Source organism: Macaca fascicularis, chromosome 5 (assembly GCF_037993035.2).
Source record: "Macaca fascicularis isolate 582-1 chromosome 5, T2T-MFA8v1.1".
NCBI classification, from domain to species: Eukaryota; Metazoa; Chordata; class Mammalia; order Primates; family Cercopithecidae; genus Macaca; species Macaca fascicularis.
In genome coordinates this window covers 58,897,560-58,917,885 of record NC_088379.1, presented here as the reverse complement: position 1 = coordinate 58,917,885, position 20,326 = coordinate 58,897,560, and the positions used below count along the sequence as shown (strand labels likewise).

At 37.4% G+C, this 20,326-nt stretch overlaps 1 protein-coding gene across 2 annotated transcripts in view; it reads left to right on the top strand.

The window, feature by feature from the left end:
* The window catches only part of PARM1 (prostate androgen-regulated mucin-like protein 1), a 111,175-nt gene that overhangs the window by 11,656 nt on the left and 79,193 nt on the right, over window positions 1–20,326 (top strand). The window contains exon 2 of one of the 2 annotated variants that reach the window (XM_015450394.3): window positions 9,004–9,071. The exons of the other annotated variant lie outside the window; for it this stretch is intronic. The gene's annotated coding sequence lies outside the window, so the exon portion shown is untranslated. The remainder of the gene's footprint in view (window positions 1–9,003; window positions 9,072–20,326) is intronic. 2 annotated transcript variants of the gene reach the window in all.

Below are 20,326 nucleotides of genomic sequence, written 5' to 3'. Positions count from 1 at the left end.
CAAGTGTGGCTGCTCAGGAAGTGAAAATGGTTCCATCACTGAGAATAGAGTTTCAGATTGGAGGAGTAACAGAAAAGAGGAAAGTGTGGTTTTTGAGATTCAGAAATTTACAGCCAAGATTTTGGTTAAAAAAAAATTAATGTCATAAGAAACAGCTGTCTCTTGTTTTATAACGGTTTTTTAAAGCCACATTACACAGAAATAGATAAGAACGTGTCTGTCACCTACCCATACCTGATTCAAAGTCCTGTTTGTTTGCCTGTTTGGGTTAAGAACTGTTTTTAATAAAAATAAGTTAGAAACAATGTAAATGTCTAACAATAATGTGCTGGTTAGATCAACCAACATAAATTCAACATTCATACTGGGCAATATTAGGCAACTGCTTAGAATAATGAAATGGTCCATGATGTACTGACATGCAAAAATGAATTTAATATATTGACATAATATATTGTAGCTTTATATTTCGCAGTACATTGGAAAAGCAAACTACAAAATTAAATGTGCATTGTGTGTGCCTGTGGAGAAAGAGTTTAGAAGGATACAGTGGTATCTGATAAGTGAAACTTGGGTCACTTTTACTTTCTCTCCCTCTCTCTTTCATTCCCTGAACTTTCAAAAAACAGTTTGTACTCCCTTTACAATTTTAAAAGTAGAGATATTATGAATATTGTTAATCCCTCTTTAGCAACAGTTAATGTGGTTATAGTGACTGCTAGATGGCTATTTTGATGTTTAAAATCTTGATTCAAAATTCATTCTACTGGAGCCCTCAAAAATAAGATTTTAGAGAAGCAAATAACCTCAAAAACGTTTACCGGGCATCACTGATGTAATGGTCAGAGAAGGTTCTGGGAAGGAATTGACTTAAAGAAATATCCCATTTTCTAAAACCAGATGCTGCGTAAGTCATTGATCAGGATAACCATCTTGCATAGTATTTTAAGGGACTCTGTCCTAACTGATCAGTATTTAATATACTTTGTTAGTTTTTCAGGTCTCCTCTCTTCATCATATATGGGAGCAATTTCTTAAAACATTATTCTGAGCTCTTCTAAAATGAAAGTGGCCAATACAGATACCAAAAAAGAAAAACAGGCCGGGCGCGGTGGCTCAAGCCTGTAATCCCAGCACTTTGGGAGGCCGAGACCGGTGGATCACGAGGTCAGGAGATCGAGACCATCCTGGCTAACATGGTGAAACCCCATCTCTACTAAAAAATACAAAAATAAACTAGCCGGGCGAGGTGGCGGACGCCTGTAGTCCCAGCTACTCGGCAGGCTGAGGCAGGAGAATGGCGTAAACCCAGGAGGCGGAGCTTGCAGTGAGCTGAGATCCAGCCACTGCACTCCAGCCTGGGTGACAGAGCAAGACTCTGTCTCAAAAAAAAAAAAAAAAAAAAGAAAAAGGAAAAACAGCCCTCAGAAGAATATACAATTTAATTTTCCTTTGGCAACGTTAAATTTGTTATATAATCTTTTCAATAAAATAATCGATAAAATGTGGTGTAGGCAAATTACGCTGGAGGATACATTATTAATACCCTATGACATTATCAGAGAGCAGCACAGGTGTGACTGGGGAGAGAGCCGGAGCAGAACTGACTGGAAGTTTTAGGGGTGATCTAGGCCAACCTCTCACATTATAGATAAAACTAGATATTCGGGAGTGTCACATTTTAAAATTTTTAGTTTTGCTAGGTATCACACATTGTGCTACATTCATTTCATCTGCCACTTCATCTAATCCTCTCAGCACCCTAGAAAGTAGGTTATTCCCATTTTGCCGTTCAGGTCACTGAGGTTCAGAAGTCAAGTAATGAGCCACAGATCACACAGTAGATAAGTAACAGAACTGGACTGGACGTTGAACCCAGGTCTCTACTTTTTACCCACCTCTGCCCCATTCGCTTGAACTACCAAATCAGTTGCTAAATTCTCTTGCATAAATGTAGCCTCCAGAATTTTTGCCAACTCTGCTTCTCTTCCCCATCCCCACAGCCTTGTTTGAGAGCCTTATCATCTCTTATCAGTAACTCCTAAACGGTCACCCCTTTTCCTCCCACAGTCTCTTGCCAGTCTTGGGATTCATTTAGGCCATGCCAAATTGCCTGCTCTTTTCCAAAGGAAGAGGATAATCTTATAGGTGCTCAGATTATGGTTTGTAAATTTTATTTCCGCTAAAAAGAATGAAGGCTCCTTGGAGAAGTGGCTAATTCCAGGTCTGGGTTAGGAAATACGTAAGATGAATCTGGAATATCTTGTTAGACCAGATAGTAAACATATTCTCAAAGAATACTAGGATCCTGTCAGAAGGACTCAAAACCACTTAATGAGGCACCAACTGGCCAAAGGTGGGACAATTAGATTATTGATGATGATTATAATTGTAATAGATTGAAACACATTAAATACATTTAAACTCGTAAGTTCACAATAATACCAAAAACAAAACAATAATAATACAAAATTCATTGACCTTCATTGGAGAATGCTAATAAGCAACACATTATTTTGAATACATAATAGATGACTAGAAAAAAAAATCAAGTATTTTATTGATTTATTTATCTAAGCCTGCCTTTATTTTATGAAGTGTACCATTGAGTGACCAAATATTAGATGATGGGATAATTTTCTCTATAGGATTATTCCAGCTAATAAATGAAGAAGGCATGAAAAAAATAGAATATCACCATATTGTATGACCTACTGAGTTAGTGGGTTTGGGTACTAATCATCAGTGACTGCCACCACCATGGAGTATGATGCTCTCAGGTACTACATCTCCTAATGGAGGAATGCACCATCCCCTATGAAGCAGTCTTGCCAAATTGAAAGAAACCTACATCTGATCAAGCTTCTACTTCCAACAATAAAGTCACAGGAAATACAGAGGACTGGGGAAGATGTTAAATCACACTGTGGGGATGATATCAGCAAACTCCAGACTGTGGAAAACTCTATGGGAAAAATAACCAAGTTTCTTCAATAAATAAATTGCAAGGAAAAAAAAAAGAGATTGAGAGAAAGATTGACAGAGATAGGAGGAATTTATAGTCAAGAAAGAGACTTAAGAGACATAGTAGCCAATCACAATTATGAACCTATTTGGATCCTGAATCAAACCAAAAAAATGATGATATTTATGAGACAATTGTGAATTTGAACACTGACTAGATATATGATAACATCAAGGTATTAATATTTTCAATATGATAATATAACCCTTATGTTTTCAACAACTCTTATCTTTTAGAGATACATACTATTTTGTTTACAGAAGAAATGCTATGATGCTTGGAATTTACTTCAAAATAATATGGGAGTGGGAATATTATAGGAAAAATGACTGTGAGTTAATAATTGCTGAAACTGACTGAAAGGAACATGGGGATTCATTATACTCTTCTCTCCTACTTTGCAGATGATTACGTTCTTCCATTATAAGAAGTTTTGAAACAAGTCCTCTAGACCCCCTAATTGCTTGCAAAACAAGTCCACAGTGTTTAGCAAGTGACTTGGGATCTGAACTAGAGGTGGAACAAAACAAGGGAGGTGCCTCTTATCATGATGTGAAAGGCCAGAGAAGCAGAGGTCATTCTTGTTTGGAAAGTCTTCCCCAAGAAGACTGCTGGACACTTTCAGGCCTCTCTGCCTTTGCTCATGCCATTTCCTCATTCTAGAATGCCACAGTCCTCCATTCTCTGCCAACCAAAAGTCTCTTCATTTTTCAGGCTCAAATTTTTCCCTGTGTTCTTCACATGTCAGCCCTACTAGTCTTTCAGCTTTTAGAGAACAGAGATCATGTCTCAGCTTCATGTCCCTTCCTCCCAGGTATGAGCACATATGTGGTAAGTGCTCTGTGCTTGTCAAATTGAACTGCAGAAACTGAGGCTCAAAATGTGGACTCCAAGGTCTCACAGCTAGTTAGTGAAAGAACTTAACTAAAAATCTCATGTAAATGTTAGTCCCTTGACTTCAGGACCTCCAAAGCCTCTTCATGCTTGTTCACCAGCATTCCTTTCCTTGGGAGTTAAGATTTAAAGGCTTTATGATCTCTGAGAGAAGTAACACATTAACTTAGAGTAGTTGAAAGTTATTATCCATTACCATGTACTGGCGTGTAGAAAAAAGGAAGGCCCTGGGTGAGTGGCCTATAAGACAAATACATCTTATAGGGAAGAAGGAAGTAGCCTGGAACCTGCAACCACTTGGATCAGAAATTGCACAGTGAGAGGCATGGTGAATGCACTGGACATCAAAAAGACACAGAGGAAACACGGGAGAGATGACAGGTTCCAGGAGATCCAGCTGGCCGGTTTCCTGTGATTACACGTCAGCAAATGGAATTTGAAAGGGCATTATAGGCCAGGCGCCATGGCTCATGCTTGTAATCCCAGCATTTGGGGAGGCTAAGGTGGGCGGATCACAAGGTCAGAAGTTCGAGACCAGCCTGGCCAACATAGTGAAACCCTGTCTCTACTAAAAATACAAAAAGTTAGCCAGGCATGGTGGCAGGTGCCTGTAATCCCAGCTACTTGGGAGGCTGAGGCAGGAGAATTGCTTGAACCCAGGAGGTGGAGGTTGCAGTGACCCAAGATCATGCCACTGCACTCCAGCCTGGGAGACAGAGCGAGACCTTGTCAAAAAGAAAGAGAGAGAGAAAGAGAGAGAGAGAGGAAGAAGAAGAGGAATAAGGAGGAGGAGGAGGAAGAGGAGGAGGAGGAGTGGAAGGAAGGAAGGAAGGAAGGAAGGAAGGAAGGAAGGAAGGAGAAAGCAAAGGCATTATAATACATGTGTCATGGTGGTTTGCTGCATCCATCAACCCGTCATCTACATTAGGTATTTCTTCTAATGCTATCCCTCCGCTAGTCCCCCACTCCCTGACAGGCCCCAATGTGTGATGTTCCCCTGCCTGTGTCCATGTGTTCTCATTGTTCAACTCCCACTTATGAGTGAGAAAATGCGGTGTTTGGTTTACTGTTCTGGTGTTAGTTTGCTGAGGATGATGGCTTCCAGCTTCCTCCATGTCCCTGCAAAAGGACATGAACTCATCCTTTTTTAAGGCTGCATAGTATTCCATGGTGTATATGTGCCACATTTTCTTTATTCAGTCTGTCATGGATGGGCATTTGGGTTGATTCCAAGTCTTTGCTATTGTGAATAGTGCTGTAATAAACATACATGTGCATGTGTCTTTATAGTAGAATAAGTTATAATCCTCTGGCTATATACCCAGTAATGGGCTTTCTGGGTCAAATGGTATTTCCAGTTCTAGATCCTTGAGGAATTGCCACACTGTCTTCCACAATAGTTGAACTAATTTACACTCCCACCAACAGTGTAAAAGCATTCCTGTTTTTCCATATCCTCTCCAGCATCTGTTGTTTCCTGACTTTTTAATGATCGCCATTCTAACTGGCATGAGTTGGTATCTAATTGTGGTTTTGATTTGCATTTCTCCAATGACCAGTAATGATGAGCTTATTTTCATATGTTTGTTGGCCACATAAATGTCTTCTTTTGAGCAGTATCTGTTCATATCCTTTGCCCACTTTTTAATGGGGTTGTTTGTTTTTTTTCTTGTAAATTTGTTTAAGTTCCTTGTAGTTTCTGGATATTAGTCCTTTGTCAGATGGATAGATTGCAAAAATTTTCTCCAATTCTGTAAGTTGCCTGTTCAGTCTGATGATAGTTTCTTTTGCTGTGCAGAAGCTCTTTTGTTTAATTAGATCCAGTTAGTCAATTTTGGCTTTTGTTGCCATTGCTTTTGGTGTTTTAGCCATGAAGTCTTTGCCCATGCCTATGTCCTGAATGGTACTGCCTGGGTTTTCTTCTAGGGTTTATATGGTTGTAGGTCTTACATTTAAGTCTTTAATCCATCTTGAGTTAATTTTTGTGTAAGGTGTAAGGAAGGGGTCCAGTTTCAGTTTTCTACATATGGCTGGCCAGTTTTCCCAACACCATTAAAAGTATCTTCTCAGTTCTGTGTAAGTATTACTGGATATGGGAACATAAGAAGTTACAAGAATCTTTCACTAAAACATATAGAAAATGTGACCTTCTAGGACAGTGGTTTTCTGTTCGCCAATGTGAAAAGTGTGTGTTTATGTGTGTGCGTATGCAAAATGTGTATATGCATATATTCATGAGTGAGATATATGTTTTCCTCTTTCCTTACCTGCTTCATTCCTTACTAAAGTAATTAGAAGTCTTTAAAAGGAGACCAAATAGCATTGAAATAATTTCTTAAGAGAAAATTAATATTCAATAGATTAATACATTTTCTGGAGCATCTAAAATTCACTTTCCCTCCCCACAAAAATAAGATAGTCTATATATTGAAGACCCATAATCATATACATCCATTTCTTCTGATTAGTAACTACAATGTTTATTAGGTAAGCAGGGACATTTGTTTGGCTCTGTAGCTACCTATTTCATGTTCTTTTGGAATCACAGCTTTCCTTACATGTCATAGTGAAAATCAATATTTGAAACTTCTTCCTCTGTAAAAAAATGTAATTTCCCTTATAGGAGATTTAACTACTTAAATAGTTCTGCTTATATAGGCAAGAGAAATATTCTAAGAAAAAATGAGAGGTCTGCTGTCTAAAGCCTTTATTGATGAGAGTTATTATTTAAGGAATAAAAAAAATTAAAGCTCTGATGCTGCAAACAAAGCTCCTTGATGAGAACTGAGTTCATGCTGAGATAAAAAGTTACAAAGCAAGAGAACAGCCTCATTATATTTTTAAAATTCCAGGGAAAATCATTGTTTTGCTAAAGCAATGTGGCAAGACAGCCTGGGACCCAACATTGGTGCCCAGGAGGGTAGGAGTAAAGAGCTTTAGAAGCTTTGAATCTTTTTCTAAAACAATTAAGATTAAAGGACTTAATCAGGAAATCTGAGGTTATGTAAGAGGTGAACAGGTCAACCAGCTCATATATCTGGTTTGGGGCACATGCTTTGGATGACCAAACTTTTCCATGGAAGATTGTACTTTATGATAATTCTTCCAGAATGAAAGAACTGACAAGAAACATTAAAGTCTGAAAAGCGATCCCCACCACCACTGACATCTGAGAACATCCTGGCCTCTCCAGAGACATCTGACTGAGGGAAACAGGTGAGCCAGCTTGGGCTCCAACCCCAGGAAGAGGAAGGGAAGTGGGTCACGCCTGGTGAAGTGGCCTGTCTCTCTTGGCAAGTCAAGCTGAGTGATTTGGAGACTACAGACTTTATCTTGGCTGGCCTGGCCACCTCACAACCTCCTCTCCAAAGGTGACATGTACTGCAGCTTAAGACATTACACGGCACCTGAAGCAAAAACTAAGAGTAGATATGGAATAAATCTTCTAAAGCTGTAAGGCTTGATATCCACAGTAAATTATTCTTAAGTTAGTGAGAAGAGAAAATTCACTATTTCAGCAAGAACTACCCAGGAAGAACCAAAAGCCTTCTGAGATGGTGTGTTCAGGGACAGGAATTTAGGGAATAGACCCAATTTTTCTTTTACTTAATCAATGTTGGGTTTTGGTGTTTCTAGGAGGGCACAGAAAACTTGAACTGGAGAAGCGAGGTTCATTGGCATGTGGCCGTTGATACTTCACTAAGTCTTTACTAGTAAAAATGATGACATTTATCTTCCTTCTTAAGCCATGTCTATTCTGTTCCAGTTTTACCAAGAATGACACCTAGGATTTGAAAGTGTGCTTGTGTTCTTTGCTGAGCACTTACTGCAAGGTTTCTAGCAATGTAAACTTGACCTGTGTTTGACTCACAATGCCCAACAAAAAAATACTGCTGTTTTGAAATTATAGAGATAGCAAAGTGTAGCTTGAATCTTGCTGTACACTCAGTGATTCTACCTGCTCGTTTTCTTTTCACTTATGATGCTGATGGCCTATTCTAGCATCGTGCCGCATCATGTTAAGAAAACACCAATCAATCCTGCACCTGTGGGAGAGCAATTTCTGCTGGTTTCAATGACAGTGGAAAAGTAATAGGTCTCAAATCCTATCTGCAATGAGAATGTTGGCCCTCTTCACCAAGGCTTCTAAATGTGCAAATTATATTGTTTATGCATTTTCTTGATCTTATTGTTATAAAACTGCATTTTTCTTAGCATCAGACTTCAGTAACACTTGATTTTTCTTTTTAATGAGGAATTTGGCAGAACCTAGGCAATTATCTGGGAGCTGTGTAAATTCAGGAAACCTGATTAACAGATCATAATTCACCTAGGAATTTAGGCTTAATCCATGGTGGATAAAGTTTCTTTCTAAAAGTGTTTGGCAACTTGGCTTTAAAAGGAGCACTAGATTAATTCAGTCTGTGCTTTCTTGCCGTACGACATCATTTCAAGATACAAATTCCATTTATATTGTTGAAAATGTATAAGATATGCGTAAGTTTATTTTGATTTAACAGGGAGGATAAATGAAATGTTCTGCTAATGAACATATTCCAAATAACTAAGCTTACTCTATATAATGTAGGCTGCAGATTTTGAAAAATGAAAAAAAAAAACTCATTAAAGCTATATTTAGCAGTGGTAAGGTCACTGATAAGCTCCATACCTCCAGTTATCATCTGTTAAATAAGGGGATGAAATGAGATGATCATTAGTGTCTGCTCTTCTTTATGATCTGAAACGGATTCTTAACCTGAGGTCTATCTAAACATAAATGAACCACAAATGAGCAACAGAAAGCCCACAAAACACCCGAAATTGTATAAAACATTATGTGTATGTACTTATTTGCATTTTTTCTTGGATGATCCATAAATTTTATCCAAGACCTGAACTTTGTGCCCCTAGTAAGTTTAAGAATATCTAACATTCATTCTGTGATTAACTTAACTGTTAAGTGATGTAGCCTTTCTTTGAAAATTCATAAGGCTTCTCAGGATATTCTAGTATTGGCTTTAGTTTTTTGTGGCCATAGCTTCCATCACGTAGATGACTCTTGCATAAATTCATCTCACCCTCAGATCACCCTTGAAGAAAGACATTGTCCTCTCAAGTTACAGATGAAGAAATGGAGGGGCAGAATGTTCAGGTATGTCAGTAAACATAGGAGTCAGTTATAGATGTTTTGGTTTCCTGGTCTGGTGCTTTTCCCATTACAGTCCATTATGTAGAGTATCATAAAACTTACATTTTAATGCACAAAGCTCAGTATTTTGGAAGCTACTTATGTATGCAAAGGTCTCCAAAGTTTAGACCTCAAAAAGAAAAAAAACTAATTCAAAAGAAATCAGACTAGTAGCAAGTATGAATTTTAATTTAAAAATGGAAAATACCAGCTGAACATACAGTTCTTCAGTTTCTGCTCTCTAAATTCTGATTTTAAAAATTTATATAACACAATGTGATTTCTTTTACAGAGCTTTCAGGTGGAACACTCAGTCATCAAAAGCTCTTGGTAGTCAGCTAATGTCCCCATTATAGAGATGACAAAAGTCAAGACTCATAGAATTGAGGTGACATGTACAAAGTCAGAGAGAAAAGTGCAGACCTAGAACTTGATGCTGATCTCATTACTCCAAGTTTGCACTTTTTCATTGCACCCACAGCTGTCTCTGCAGTGTCCTTAGGGCATCAGGGATAGGGGAGGGGTGCATGGGCTGGGAAATATGTTGCCAGGTGAAACCATTTGTATAGACTCATGTGTTGGAGAGGGAACTGTCTGCAAAATAAATGCCATAGTAAGATAAACTACATTTTCTGGAGTCTAGATTTGAAAGTTTTTTCTAAAAGTTCAGAATCTTTCTCCATACCGAACAAAGGACAAATGTATCTATGAACAGCAAGAAAACAACTGAGACTGAAATCTTCCCCGTTGTAAATGCAGCTTACAACTTTTTACAAGACCAATTTTTGTGAACTTGTATTTCTTTTCTTTCCAGGGGATGACATGGCCTGATTCAAAACAGGGGGACTGTGGGAGAGATTTAGCACAAGAAAGGCTATTGGTGTTCCCTATGTCTTATTGGCTTTTTGCGAATTCCCTAGAACCTGAAGCCCAGTAATTACTCTATAATCTTTTGCCAATGTTAAGCTTTTTTTCCGAGTAGGTCTATGACTTTAAGTAGCTGGTATATATTTTTATGATCAGGCTGTACTGCAGGCACATTAGAATGCACTGGGAGATGCATGATTTATATATTTTGATTTTGACTTCTACAAGATTTACATCTGGGCTGAATACATAAATTAATAGTGGTTTGCCACTATAAAGGAAAGAATCATTCAAGTTCAGCCAATCTGATTGTATCACCAGAGTGGTGGAGGAGCAACTCAGACAAGTTCTCATTACAGATGTGCCAGGAACTTGGGTTTGGAGACCCACCTCCCTGCTTTTGAATTACATCTCTGCCATATACTGGGCAAGGGAAGAGGGAACGAACATTTATTAAATCTAATAAGGTGTCAACCATTGTGTTAGGCACTTTACAGACATTTAAATTTCTACTCTATACCAGCCCTGGAAAGTTGGTACTACTGGTTTCAATCTCCAGATGAGAAAACAGAGATTTAATGAGGTTTAATAATTTGTCCAAAGCCACAGAGTTACTGACACCCACATTTGAACTCAGGTGTTTCTGCCAATAAATTCATGTTCTTTCTATTACTCAGCACTTCTTATGTGGGCTTTAATATCTCCATCTGTAAAATAAGATCAGTAAGCATACCTTTTAAGACTGCTGGATTATAAGAGATTAATTTATCAAGAACAGTCCTAATATACAGGAAGTCTTGGATGAATAGTATTTCTCTCCCTATACTTTGTTCTGGTAATAGCTCTGATTTTGTTGTTTGATTTGTTTGTTTGCTAGCTTGATTGATTAGGGGTTTTTGTTCTTTTTAAAGATCTGGGCCTACCTCAGCTTTTTCTAAGATGCAGAAGCAAAGAGATGATTCAATATAGAGGTGCCTCTATGGCATTAGAAGACAGGGAGAACCAGAATAACATTTTGTTCTTCTGTCACTTATCTAGAGTAAAGAGCTGCAGGCCCGGAATGGGGTGGTGCTGTTCTGCACCCTGGGAGAATGTGTGGGGTTGCCAGGTGTCTTCTTAACTGTGCACCAAGACCTTTGTGCACAACTTTAATATTCCTTCCTTAAGCAGCTACAGTCTGTCACTTCAGGGAGGGGTTGAAGGTAGACAATGGCCAAGCTGCACCTTAATAGGCCTGCAGTATTCCAAATGGCCTCTTATTGCAGGCAGGTAGCCCAGAGTGCTGCCCATGCCTGGTGCATGGTAGGAAATGTGAACAGAACTTCATGAGAATTGGTAGGGAATGGCAATATTTTCTTGCCTGTAAATGACAGACAACTACTCATAGAGAGGCTTGGGAATAACTACTTATCTCAGAAATAATGATTATTTATTTATTTATACCTTGCTCCTGGCATGAAGGTGCTGGAGCTCTCTGCTTACAGATAACAATCTAAAACTGCATGTTCCAAGAATAATGGAAAGCATCTATATAAACCAGAGTGGTTGAAAAGGGTGATGACGCTTAATCCTAGGAAGATATTTTGATATTTTTATTCAGCTAACCTTGACTCAGCACTTTCCTTGAACTAGGGATATACAAAAATAATTAAGGCATAGCCTTTATCTTTAATGTACTAACAGTCTGGTAGGGGACCAGACATGTGTACTGAGACTATAAGGCAGCCTGGTAGGCTCTGTGCTGGAGGTATGAATGGGATATAGCAGAAACCCAAAGCAGACAGGGTGACTATTTTACTTGATGAAGAAGTAATATTTGAGTTACTTTTTAAAAGATAAATAGGAACTTGCCAAGCAAAGAAAATGAAAAGTGGGGGGTAGAGGAGTACTCTGACAAAGTATATAGAAAGGTCCAGTGTCCACAAGAAAGATTGTGAGGAATTTATGAGGCTCGGCCATAGGACAGTAAGACCAGAGACCAAGGTTGGGGCCAAAGTGAAATATCTGGTACTCTGAGAAATGAGAGTTAACGGGATTAAGCCCTAGCACTGCCATTTCTAGAATGTGGCGCTGAAGAACTTACTAAGTCACTCTGAATCTTGTTTTTCTCATTTGTGAAATGGGCCTAATAATAGTTCCTATCTCCAAGAGTTATGAGGATTAAGTCAAAATACCCCTCTGGACAATTCTAGCACATGGTCATGCTCAATAAATGCCAACTCTTTGTAGTATTTTTAATAGCAATAGTCAATTATTATAATAAAATCAATAGCACTATCTAAGAACATAAATAATGTCCACATTAGGCTTCTCAAGAGTCTTTTTAAAGGAAAAGATCTGGAATAGGGCTATCCAATACAAAACTCTCTGTAATGATGAAAATGTTCTCTATCAGTGTTGTCCAACTTATTAGTCATTATCTGACTACTGTGTCTGACTACTGAGCATTTGAAATATGGCTAGTGCAATTGAGGAACTGAAGTTTTCATTTTATTTAATTTAAATAGCCATGCATCTTAGTGGCTGTTGTATTAGACACTAGAGATCTAGGTTTATAAAATCATAAAATGTTTTATCTGTAAAAGACTTCAGAAATTGATATAAAGCTCTTATCCTCCCCCCATCACCATTTTACAAATGTTTCTCAGAGGGAAATTGATTTGCACAGGGTTGCATAACTAATGACAAACCTGGTGCTAGAACCCAGCAGCTCTTCTTGCATCCTAGGCAAAGTTCTCATTATTCTGAAGTCTGGTTGGATTATTCTTTTCACCTTAGAAAGTGTCTGTTGCAAAATGCATCATGGGTTCTGATGTTCCACTCAGCCACCTTTCCTCCCCTCACCATGTTCATTTCTACTTCTTTTATTAATAATATAATATGCATGCTACATCCAGTAAATCCCAAGTGATCCATAACTCACTGATAGATATTTTAGCTCCTGCTCATGGGAACATTTTGTATCAGCAGCAGCTCATTTAGTACAAAATTCTCAGCACCATTATTTTCATAACTAGTGTTTTGTTCTTTTTGTTGTTATACTATTATTAATTTTTGTTACTTTGCCTAAGTATTAAACTTGTGTCAACAAAAACATTGATCTTTTTTAGCATTTACAAAACTTAAGTTCTGATTATTCATCATTAAGAAATTAGGATGATCAAACCAGTTAGCAGAGTCATCGGTTAAGAAGGATTGATCAGAGCGCTATGGGAATATGGCAGAATAGGAAGCACCAGTTTCCCCATCTAAACAAAATTGCAGTTGCAGAATCTGTCTGGTCTATTTTGGAATTCTGGAATCTATTAGAATGATTGTAACTTCCAGGGAAATGATTGGTAATAGTAAATTTTGGTTAATTTCAGCTTGCAACATGGCAGCAGCTATTCATTTTCCAGCCCCATGGCAGGCAGTTGTGCACATGTTTCATATGTAACTTGCAGGCAGTTTGTAGGTGCCAGGGTGAGCAAAAGGAATCCTACAAAAACTGGAGATATATATTCTGATTGCTGATTGCTGTGTCTAATCTTTGAGGTACACACATATAGGAGGAAGCCATTGTTGCAACCCTTTCTTCACTGTTGCAAGCCCTTCTCCCTTTGGCTAAAGCAAATTTCATAAGATCTAAAGGACCAGTGCACTTTTATTTTATTTTATTTTTTCTTCTCCTCCTCCCACTTTATTTTTCTCTTCTTCCCCTTTTGGAAGACAGACATTTAAAGTCTAAGACTTCTAAAAACAACCACGTATATGGGGCATTTAGAAAGTCACAACATATGCCCAGGGAAGGACACAGTCTTAAAAACTAACTGAGAAGACCTTAAGTTTACATGTTGGGCTTATCACCAGCACTGACACAGCCTATAGCAATTAAAAAAAAAAAAAAAAAAACAATTAGCAAACCCTGGGGAAGGGGAAGAATCTAATTTCCAAAATCACTACATTATTATATTCAAAAGTCCAGCATTCAACAACAACAAAAATCACAAGACACAAAAACTTAGGAAAGTATGTGTGGCCCATTCAAGAGGAAAAATAACCCAATAGGAACATACCTAAAAAATACCCAATGGAAGATCTGTGGTACAAAGACTTTAAAACAACTGTCTTAAAGATGCTCAAAAACCTGAAAAATGATGTGGAGAAAGTCAAGGAAACAATGTATGAACAAAACAGAAAGATTAATAAAGAGAGAAAAAAAACTAAAACAAAACCAAAAGGCAGTTCTGGAGCTGTAAAGTACAATAACTGAAATAAAAAATTTGCCAGTAAGATTCAAAGACAGATTTCAGCAGACTGAAGAATCTGTGAACTTGAAGATAGGACAATGGAAATTGTCAATTCTGGAGAAAACAGAAAAAAATATCAAAGAAAAGTGAGCAGAGTGTAAAGAATCTGTGGAATATCATCGAGCAGACAAATATACACATAATGAAAGTCTTGGAAGGAGAAGAGGGATAGAAAAAAGGGAAGCCAGATTATTCAAAGAAATAATGACTGAAAACTTTCCAAATTTGATGAAAGACAAGAATATAAACATTCAAGAAGCTCAACAAACTGTAACTAAAATGGACTCAAAGAGACCCACACCAAAGCACATTATAATGAGACTGTTGAAAGACAAAGACAAAGAGAGAACCTTGAAAGCAGCAAGGGAGAAGCAACTTGTCACATATAAGGGATCCTCAGTAAGATTATCAGCGTATTTTTCATTCCAAACTTTAGAGGCCAGAAAGCAGAGGGCTGATATATACAAAGTGCTGAAAGAAAACACACAAACAAACCTGTCAACCAAACATCCTGTATCTGTCAAAACTGGCTTTCAAAAGAGAAGGAGAAATTAAGACATTTCCTGAAAAACAAAACCTGAAAAAGTATATTACCACTAGACCGGCCCTAAAGAAATGCTGAAAGAAGTCCTTTTGGTTGAAATGAAAGAACACTAGGCAGTAATTTGAAGACATGTGAATAAATAATAAAGATCTCAATAAAGGTAAATACACGAACAATTATAAAATCTGGTAACTTTAACACTTTGGTTTGTAACTCCACTTTATGCATTTTATATGATTTAAGAGACTAATGCTTATTTTTAAAACTATTATCAGTTTTAAAATCTAGTCTTATTTTAACTTTGGTTTTTAATTCTACATTTTGTTTTCTACATTATATAAGAGATTAATGCATAAAAATTAGTTTATACCTTTGGACCCACAATGTGTAAAGATACAGTTTTGTAATATCAATAACTAAAGAGAGGTGGGAGTGGAGCTGTATTGGAGCAGAGTTTTTGTATGTTATTGAAGTTAAGATGTATAAATTCAAATTAGAATGTGATAACATTAAGATGTTAAATATAATACCATAAAAACCACAAAGAAAATAGCTAAAGAATATACAGATACACAGAAAAAGGAGAAAAGAATTAATGCATTTAACTGCAAAAAAAATCAACTAAGCAGAAAGGAAGACAGCAATGCAGGAAATGAGGAACAAAAAAGCTATAAGGAATATAGAATAGAAATAAAATTGCAGAAGTAAGTCTCTTCTTATCTGTCATTATTTTAAATCTAAATGGATTAAACTGCCCAATCAAAAAACAGAATGAGAGAATGGGTTTTATAACAGTATGATCCACCTATATACTATCTACCAGAGACACTTCAGATCTAAAGACACAAATAGGTTAAAAGTGAAAACACAGAAAAAAGTATGCCATGCAAATAAGAGAGCAGGGGTAAATAGGTAGGCCAGTCACAAAAAGAAAAATACTGTTTTATTCCATTTATTTGAGGTACCTAAAGTAGTCAAATTCATAGAAACAGAAAGTAGAATGGTGGTTGCTAAGGGTTGGGAAGAGAAAGAATGAGGGGTTATTCTTTAATGGGTATAGAGTTTCAGTTTTGCAAAATGAAAAGAGTTCTGAAAATGGATGGTGGTGATGATTGCTCAGAAATGTGAATATACTTAATGCCATAGATCTGTACACTCAAGAACAATTAAGACATCTTAAGTTGTAATCCCCACATGTCAAGGGTGGGACAGGTGAAGGTAATCAGATCATGGGGGCAGTTTCCCCCACGCTGTTCTCATAAAATGAGTGAGTCTCACAAGATCTGGTGGTTTTATAAGTGTCTGGCATTTCCTCTGCTTGCACTCACTCCATCCTATCATGCTGTGAAGAAGGTGCCTGTTTCTCCTTTGCCTTCTGCTATGATTGTCAGTTTTCTGAGGCCTCCCCAGCAATGCGGATCTGTGAGTCAATCAAACCTCTTTCCTTTATAAATTACCCAGTCTCAGATATTTCTTCATAGCAATGTGAAAACAGATTAATATAGATGGTCAATTTTATCTTATGTGCATTTTACTTCAATTTTTAAAAATGTGTTATTTCTTGAAAAGGTATATTAAACCGAAAAGAATTGAACATATAATTCAAACAGATACTTTTAGCTAATGTTCTTAACATCATTAGTCACAATAGCCAAAATATGGAAATAACCCATGTTCATTAGCAGATAAATCGATAATCAAATATGGTATATACATGCAGTGAAATATTATTTAATCACAAAAGGGAATATAGTTCTGATCCATGCTACAATGTGGATGAACTTTGAAAACATTTTGCTGAGTGAATGAAGTCAGACATAAAAGGTCGCATATTATATGATTTCATTTATATGAAATATCTAGAATAGGCAAGTCAAAGAAACAGAAAGTAGATAAGTGGTTGCCAGGGGCTAGGGAGAGGAAAGAAATGGGAGTGATTGCTTAATGGTACAGAGTTTCTGTTTGGGATGATTGAGAAGTTTTGGAAATAGATAGTGGCAATGGGTGAACAACATTGTGAATATAATTAATGCCACCCCATTAAGCACTTAAAAATGTTTAAAATGGCAAATTTTGTAATATGTTTACATATTATAAAATTTACAAATCTTTCTATGTGCCAAAAAATAAAAATAAAAATGGGATAATCAGGTGTAGACAAAGACAAGATCTTTGCAGCAATCATTGTAGTTAGTTATCCTTAAACTAAGAGTCAGATGTGCTAATGGGACTGTTGTACCTGATCTACACAAGTGTATCTCTTCCCTTCTGCAAAGAGAAATATCACTCTTTAGCTGTAAATGACCCTCGTTAGGGAATGGCACATGGTGTCAGGGAGTTTGAGTAGACATTGAAAGTTTGCTGCTTTCTGCTTAAGACATGGGCATGGTTGTGTAGAAGCAGGGAGGGATAGCTAAGGAAGAGAGGGACAAGTCAATTAGCGTTATACTCACAGTTCAAATAATACTCTTCTTTTATGTGAAGGAGCTGTTATTAATACTTAGCTCTTGCCTTCCTGAGCACTTACCAGTGAGCTCTACCTGGAGAACAGCATTCACAATCTTAAACTTGGTTTTAGCCTGGCCTGCGTGATTGATGAGGTCACATTAGTCCCCCCACTTCAGACACGCTGTCATCTTAAGTTCCTAGAACATTCCCGCAGGTCCTGCTTTCAGCATTGGTCTGTAATTTTCCTCCTATTAGCCAGTTTAGCTAATGCTTACTCAAGTCTTCAGATCATTTGCAAATATTGCTCCCTCGGATAAGCCTTCCTGACCCCTACTCTTAAAAAGTAAATCAACTCCTTCCACACATGGCAAAATACACACACACACACACACACTGTCACTCATTGCATCCTTCCTTGATCTTTTGTTTATGATTCTCTTCACAGCTTTTAATACACTTCATTTTTATTATTATTTGTTTAATATCTATCTCCTCCTTATACTATAGATTCTATGAGGGTAGAGACCCTATCTCTAGGGTCTAATCTGTTCTCAGACATTCAGTAGGAGCTTAGTAAATATCTGTTGAATTAAAACATAGGTAAATAAAAGAAAAACTCTATTAATGGGTAGTGACTATCAACTAAACACAATGAATAATTTTTTGCTAAGTGAGTAAATGGATAAATTACCTGTCCTTATGAGAAATCTAGGTTAGTTTCTACTTCTCTTGAAAGTTTAGGAATAGACTTGCCTAAAGACCAAGAACTAGAAAGAGACTGAGACTCAAACTAGTAAAGCAAAATAATAAGTGAATTTGTGATACTTTGTGAATATGACTGTTAAGAAAGCCCAATGTTTAACACTTGATCAAAGTAAGCTCCTGTTCACTCATTCCACCCCCCAGATTCCAGCAGCAAGACAATTTGCTTCAACCTTCTAATTCACTTCAACCTTCCAATTCATCATGGATGAGGGGCATTGTTCAGAACTCAGTTCTCACTGATAAATTGTGGAGTAAAAATGTTCTTAATAAACTTTTTTTTGTATAAACGAAAAAAGTTATTTGAGATTGAAAAACTATTTCTTAGTTATTAATACTATCTTCAGGTGTCTTCTGTGCAGATAGTCTTCAGAAGGTCTTTTGCTGAACTAGATGATGGCATGCAGATACATAGCAAGAAGAAGTGGGGATCTGGGGTACAGATGGGCTAGAGCAGGTGGATTCCAGAAACTTCCTGGGCAAGTGGAGGATACAGGTGCTGTCCTTCCTTTGTAAAAGGGCAAAACTGATATTAGAAGGGATTTTCATTAACTTGTGCTCTGTTACATGTGGTGTAACTTTCTCCTCTTTTCCTTTTCCCACCTTCCAGTATGAAATCTTTAGTAAAATTCTTCACTAAAGCCTTGAGAGGTGAGTTTCACTTTGGTTAGCAATGAGGTATGAAGAATCCTGCTGTAAGGTTAATGAGCAAAAATTGCCACATCAAAAAGTCATCTCAAAAACATGACCGTGTGATTAGAAAAATAACTTCACTTCTATGGTATTCTTTTCAAAAAATCATGGCCCATCTAATCATGGGAAAAGCATCAGACCAACCCAGACTGGGGACAGTCTCCCCAGTACCTGACCAGTGATTCTGAAGGGTGTCAAGGTGCTGAAAACAAGGAAAGGCTAAGATATCATTATATAACAGAGTAGACTGGGAAAACATTCCAACTGAATGCAATGGAGTTCCTGGATGAAATCCTGGAACAGAATGAAGGCATTAATTTTAAAAACTGGTGAAATTCAAATAAAGTCTAGATTTAGTTAATAGCCATGTACCAATGTTGGTTTCTTAGTTTCGACAAAAGTAAGATGTTAACAATGGGAGTAAGTGGGTGAGGGGCACATAGCAACTTTTCTATAAATCTAAAATCATTCCAAAATAAATAGTTTGTCTACAGGTAAAGCCTCAAAACTAAAATAGTCAATTTTGGCTTCTTGCTGAACTTAAGCTCTTTGCTAAGTGGACAGTGGTTGTCACCAAAATCCCTTGACCTTTGGCTCCTATTAAACATAGCTATCATGTTAAAAAAAATGTTTTAATTCTTAAAATGGCAAGAAAGACTTTATTCAGGACTATTGCAATATGTGTCAAGACTATTTTAAGAGGGAAAAGCAATCAGGCTCAACTCTAAATACAATAATGACAAATGGGGGTTTATAACCAATGAGTAGAGTGAGGGGCGAATGGACGGCAGATCACTGACAGGAGACATCCAGGGTAAGGGGAAGTTGCTAAACCAACTGAAGAGGTTTTTTGAAGGCAAGCCAAGGACTTACACATCAAAAGTGTGGGGTGAGGAACTTGATCAGATATCAAGGGTGGGGGAATTCTCACTAAAATGACTTGGCAGAATTCTTGCTGAGACTGGGCTAGGCAAGCCACAGACAGGAGAGGCGCCAAGGTCGAGGCCTAGTCAAGAAGAGGGCTGAGGGTAACCCAGCTGAAGTTCAGTCAAGGAGAGGGTCTTTGTCATCATCAGTCACACTGTTTGAATTTGAGTGGTGACTATCCTACCCACATTCACCTCATAGCTTGACTTGCATCCAGATGATTTGGTTGTATTAATTTTCTTGGCCTGGGAGCAGATTCCACCTAAGATTTCACATTCACCATCTAGAGTTTGGCCATTGGCGTTACCAGTGTTGATGTTATTTGAGCCAATTTCCTCCCAAATTGATTGGTTTGTGGTCCTGGAGACAGTAAACTTTTGGGATTTGGCATGTGATTTTACAGATGATTTGGTACCTGGAATCCACCAAGCCGTTCTTTCTCAGAGCCAAAGCCCTTGAAATATGTTGAACTTTCCAGTCAAAAGATCCTTATCCAGGTATAAGAACTGTAAGAATTTTACATGTAATGAAAACATGAATTCCATAAATCTGCCAATTTAAGTATAAAAGATAAACTACAGAAGGACTTTATTTTCCTCTGGGCCAGTCCAGCACATTAATTCACATTAACATATTGAGGTATGGAAGGCTTTGAAAAAATTAATAAGCTCAGTTTCCACTTTGCATTA